Here is a 6000-nt window from a genome sequence, read left to right on the forward strand (position 1 = left end):
CACATTAACAATATTTCAAAGCCATCTAGATAGGAGAGGTTCAGAGGGCTATGGGCTAAATGCAGGCAGATGGGACTAGCTCGCTGGGCAACACAGTCGGCATTGACGAGCTGGGCCGAAGGGCCTGTTTCCGTGCTGTATGACTGTGTAACACAATGGATGGAGTGCTGTCAACATGGGATGAGGACCAATGATACTTTTAAGGTGAGAGGATGGTGAATGGCTGTGATTGACATTTAGATGCCGTGGATCTGGTTCAAAGATCCACTTGTACAAAGATCAAAATAAAAGGTGGAGACATTTACCGCCGAGTGGATATTATATGATGGAAGCTAGCGGCAGGAAAATCTGTTCCACCACCTTTCTCCATTCCCCTCCAAACGTTCCCAAATGGGATCCAGCTTTAAGCTGTCAGCCCTGCTGTCCGGGAGGGAGGGCTGAGGGTTGAGGTGAAGGGCCACTCTCTGAGGGTCGAGGTGCTCGGCTCTGACCAGATTCACCAGCAGAGTTCAAATCGTTCCAACTACAGCAAATAGATCATCCCCTTATCCTCTATTCTCAGGGCAGCAGAAGTTTGTAACTTGTCCAAACAATTTCCTGATGTTGACCTGCGTACAGCAAAACTCCACTCGTCCCGATGTGCCGGCATCTGCCTCACCAGGGGATGTTCGCTGCTGCCCCCGTCCAATCGCCGGGCCCTGCTCCTCACGCCCCCGTCCAATCGCCGGGCCCTGCTCCTCACGCCCCCGTCCAATCGCCGGGCCCTGCTCCTCACGCCCCCGTCCAATCGCCGGGCCCTGCTCCTCACGCCCCCGTCCAATCGCCGGGCCCTGCTCCTCACGCCCCGTCTTCCCACTCACCTGGTTCTGCTCCCCAGAACTTACCAGGTTCACTGGAAAATTTATTTTTCTTCTCTGCGAGATCTAAAAACAAGTAATTTAAAAGTGTGTGTGAATAACATCCGATAGTCTGGAAAACCTGCTGGTCCGGCACCACCAAAGTCCCCAGAGTTCCTGCACCTATCTGGTGAATTGGCCCCGTGCTCCTCCCAGTCTCTCTCCTAAAATGCAACGCCCAGAAATGAACATGAACTTCCTGATGGGATTGTTCTAATCAAATTTTATGTAATTGGAAGGCAATCCCCGCATTACTGGGGGGTTGTGTTCCTAGAAAACAGTCTAGATCGCCAGTTTCTGGACCAGCCAATGGCCTGGGACCTTGTCAAAAGCCTTTCAGAATTCCAGGTAAACCATGTCTTCCGCTCTGCCTTCAAGTTTCATAGTAATCTCAGAAAACTGCATCTGATTGTGAATTTCCCATGCACAAAACCATGCTGGCTACCCCGAATCAGTCCTGGCCTTTCTAAGTGATCATAAAGCCTATCCAGTCCCTCCTTTAAACTACATTCCAGGCAACATCCCGGTGAATCTCTTCTGCACTCTCTCTATTGTTGCACAAATTCAGGAAGCATTCCTTTTTTTTAGGGCAGGCACGGTAGTGTAGTGGTTAGCGTAACACTAGTACAGTGCCAGCAACCCAGTTTCAATTCCCGTTGCTGTCTGTAAGGAGTTTGTACGTTCTCCCCGTGCCTGCGTGGGTTTCCTCCAGGTGCTCCGGTTTCCTCCCACATTCCAAAGACGTACAGGTTAGGAAGTTGTGGCATAGCGACACTTGCGGGCTGCCCCCAGAACACTGTACACAAAAGATGTACTTCACTGTGTGTTTCGATGTACATGTGACTAATAAAGAAATCATTCTTTCTGGAGTGCAGCAACCAGAACTGTACACAATACTGCAAGTCTGGCCTGACCAATGATTTGTACAGCTGCAACATGACATCCCAACTTTTCTACTCAATGCCTCAGCCAATGAAGGCAAGCGTGCCAAATACCTTTCTCACTATCCTACTCCCCCCGTGTTGCCACCTTCAGCGAGATGTGGACTTGCACCCTGGGGTCCCTCGGTACATCAACACTTCTAAGGTCAATACCATTTACTCCATTATGTTCCACCAGAGCTTGACTTCCCAAAGTGCATCGTGCTGAGTACAGGATGAGCACTGCCTTTGTCTCCACTGCCCTTTCATCAGGCAATGGGCTTATTGCCCATTAGTCCAGAAGGCTTGGCTGGAAAGAGCACTTGTGTGGATATCAGCAAGGGCCAGGATCGGATGTGGCCCCAGTAGTGTAATAACCAAAATCAAACCTGCCTAGACTCAGGAGGTGAAAGGCAGGGGTTCCAGAAGAGGGGGAGATGAAACGGTTTGGAGGAGAAGATCATTTTTCCCAGTTTTATCTCAATGTACATCGGGAACCCCATGAACCAGATGTGAGTCTGAAACAAAGGTTGTACCTGAGTGTATGTCCACTATCAGCAATAGGAAGAGGACAACTGAAGGAATGTCTGCAGCTCCGGCGTCACAGCCAGAATGAACTGAGATAGTTTAATGTAACATTGTGGATTTGATGCTGGAGCTACACTGAGACCCAGGCTGGGTTACTCCAATTCAAAAGTGAAGTGAGTGTAAATGCAGAGTAGTATCTCCCCTAGAGGACCTTCAGGGGCGGAACATTGTTTTCTGATGAATGGATGCTTTCTCAAGGACCTTCATTGCTTTGTGCGCCTCCCTGCAATGAAGCAAACAATGGGTATTGGTCCATTGTAAACCACAATAAAATAATTTCTAATTCCAGTCCGAATGAGTTGGGGTTAGAGGCTGACATTGTTGATCATGGAATGATTTGCAGTAGGTCAGAGGCCTGACTAAGTAGACCTTGTCTAAGAAGGCACTCAGTGCCTGGAAACAGAAACACTGCCCATGCTGTCTCATCAGTCACTTACTCTATGGGCTCCTGCATGTGGCACAGGCTTCCAAACATTTGTTTGCTATTTGGTTGAGGAAAAACGCCTCTATATAAAGGCCCTTTGTAATGGAGTGGAGGCCTATACTGGCTTTCTCCCACTAAGCTTGAATATTGCTTGAGTGAAGTACTGATGCAGTCTAAACTTTTAGTTGTCAGACTAAGCCGCGGTGCTAAATAAATGACACTGTGACATTCTGCTCTACAAATAGCACATGTAGAGAACTGCCTCACAGTCGCTGCTCCCAGTTACAGCTTCCCAGAGTGCAAGGGAAGCCCAAAATAAAAGAGAAAATACTGCAAATACTCAGCAGGTCGGGCAGCCTCTGTGGAGAGAGAAACAGAGTTGATGTTTTGGGGTGATTCAGAATTATGAATAGTTAGAAATCAAACATATTGTAAGTTGTAGAGGAGAGAGATGGAAAGAACAAGGAGCGGGTGTCTGTGATGGGGTGGAGACCAGGAGAAAGCGATGGTGCTGCAGCTGGGAGAGGTTGCTGAAGGCTGGGTGATGTTGGAGATGTTGGGGATTTGTGGGAGATGAATAAGGGCAGAGGAGAGTAAAACACCTGCCAGAACAGTGAGGTAAAGAACAATGCAACATCTGGAAATGTGGAATCAAAGAGAATGCTGGAAACTTTCAGCTGGTGTGGCAGTTTTTATGGGAGAGAAAGGGTTAATGTTTCAGATCAGTGAACCTTCATCACACCTGAAACGTTAACTGTTCTCTCCCCACAGACGCTGTCTGACCTGCTTAACATCTCCAGCATTTCTTGTTTCCATTTCCGATTCCCAGCATCAGTGTTTCACTTTCGATTATCCAAAACTGTTGAATTCAGCATTGACTCCTATGCTCGGTTGGAAGACAAGTCGATGATGTCCCTCAAGCTTACGTTAGACTTTGCTGCAAGAGGCAGAAGTTAGACAGTCAGAGTGAGGGGGGAATGGAGAATTAACGTGACAGGGAACTGGAAGCTCAGGGTCACCCTTTGGCCCGAATGGAGATGTCCTGCAAATGAGAAATATGTCCCTGAGCCAGGCAGAAATCAAGGAGTGGGGGGGGTTGCAGGAATTACTGAACAAAGGAGATAATAAATTCAGTCTATAACCTTGAGAAAGTAGAGTTACATACCTAAGAATGAAGCCTTTGTGGTAACTGTATGTTCTATGTTGTGAAAGGCAGTCAGCAGTAACGTGAGAATCTCTGTATCGAGGATCGGGGACGGATTAGTGTGTCTGTGTCCACAGGGAGCAGGACTTGGACTCTGGCCCAGCCAGGTACTGGAAAAAGATGTCTGTGAATTCCCCATCATCAGGTCGAACACCATCGGTGGAGCGAGAAGTAAAAGGTTCATAAAATTGTCAAATAATTAAATTGTAATTTATGAATCCTTCGCTTGGTTAAGTTAAGGTGGACTTTGAACATAATAAAGTTATATACAAAACTGAAGGTCTGAGCCAGCTGACGTGGCAGTCGGTGTGTCCAGCACCTGGTAGGCAGAATGCTGACACCATCTTCTTCACTGCCAATTGTGGGCATGTGGGTTTCCTCGCAGGACTTTGACCAGCTCATAGTTCTGAATCACCCCAAGACATGAACTCCGTTTCTCTCTCCACAGAGGCTGCCTGACCTGCTGAGTATTTGCAGTATTTTCTCTTTTATTCTGGGTTTCCCTTCCATTCTGGGAAGCTGTAACTGGGAGCAGCGACTGTGAGGCAGTTCTCTACACTTGCTATTTGTAGAGCAGAATGTCACGCTGTCATTCATTTCGCACCGTGGCTTAGTCTGACAGCTAAAAGTTTAGACTGCGTCAGTACTTCATTCAAGCAATATTCGAGCTTAGTGGGAGAAAGCCAGTATAGGCCTCCACTCCATTACAAAGGGCCTTTATATAGAGGTGTTTTCATCAACCAAATAGCAAACAAATGTTTGGAAGCCTGTGCCACATGCAGGCGCTCGTAGAGTAAGTGACTGATGAGACAGTATGGGTAGTGGTTCTGTTTCCCAGCACTGAGTGCCTACGAGGACATGACCAGTGCCAATCCCAAAACCTCCAAGTAGACACACTGATTTCCTCTCTTCTTTCACTTGGCCTGTAGAACTTTCACAAATTAGGTAGGATGAACACCCAGTAAAAGGACCAAGAGGTAATGCACTTCATTGTTTGCATGGGAGCAAGACAGACTAGCTCCAGTGTCATCAGAAGCCAAACATCCCAGCCGACCTGACCAACGCTTCATGCTCCTTGTATGGCTCCTAAAGACTGATTTAGAAGCAGCAGGTCAACCTGTCCTCTGAATATTAACCGGTGCAGAGCGCTGATGGGAAAAGGGAAGGAGCCACTTCTTAAAAGGAGAAATGTACTTCTGCATTTAGTGTTACAGTTCACTTTTCCCTTCCAACCTTGAGCTCTCGCCTCCTGAAATCACCACCCATACTGGATCCTTTGTTAACTGAGCAAAGGTACACTGCATGTAAGGTGAGGCTGTGTCCGTGTGCGCGTGATGGCCCCAAGGTCCACATCCATCAGTAGAGTCACTGACGCAGGAATGGGCACATGGGATTGGGACTTGAATTGAGGACCTTGCTATCTGCATTTCTCAACCGAGCTGAAAGGAGATCCTGTGTGTGACCCTGCATCGATTATCCTCACGGTACCTGGCGAGTGGTCCCTCTCCAAGCTGTCGGTTCAACAGGCTCTGCTTCACATGTGCGTCTTTCAGATGCAGCCTAGCAAAGGTCCGTATTATCTGCAAAAAGACAGTACATGGTGGATTATAACCAACTGCAGGAGATTAAGGCAGAGCACAGGGACGCAAGCAGAGTGCAGAATCTAAACCAGAGGAAAAATTGCCCCCAACAACAACTCAGACCTAGGCCGAGGTTTTATCGGGCCTGGGATGTGCGGCCTTCTACAGTGATCATGGATTGTCTACAGCGTGGGGCTCTGTCTGTACTGTTCGATCAATACCCTGACAGCAGGGACAGCATGAGGTACATAAGATAAGATAAGATCTCTTTATTAGTCACATGTACATCGAAACACACAGTGAAATGCATCTTTGCGTAGAGTGCTCTGGGGGCAGCCCTCAAGTGTCGCCACGCTTCCGGTGCCAACATAGCACGCCCACAACTTCC

The sequence above is a fragment of the Pristis pectinata genome, chromosome 18 (assembly GCF_009764475.1).
Source record: "Pristis pectinata isolate sPriPec2 chromosome 18, sPriPec2.1.pri, whole genome shotgun sequence".
Classification (NCBI taxonomy): Eukaryota; Metazoa; Chordata; class Chondrichthyes; order Rhinopristiformes; family Pristidae; genus Pristis; species Pristis pectinata.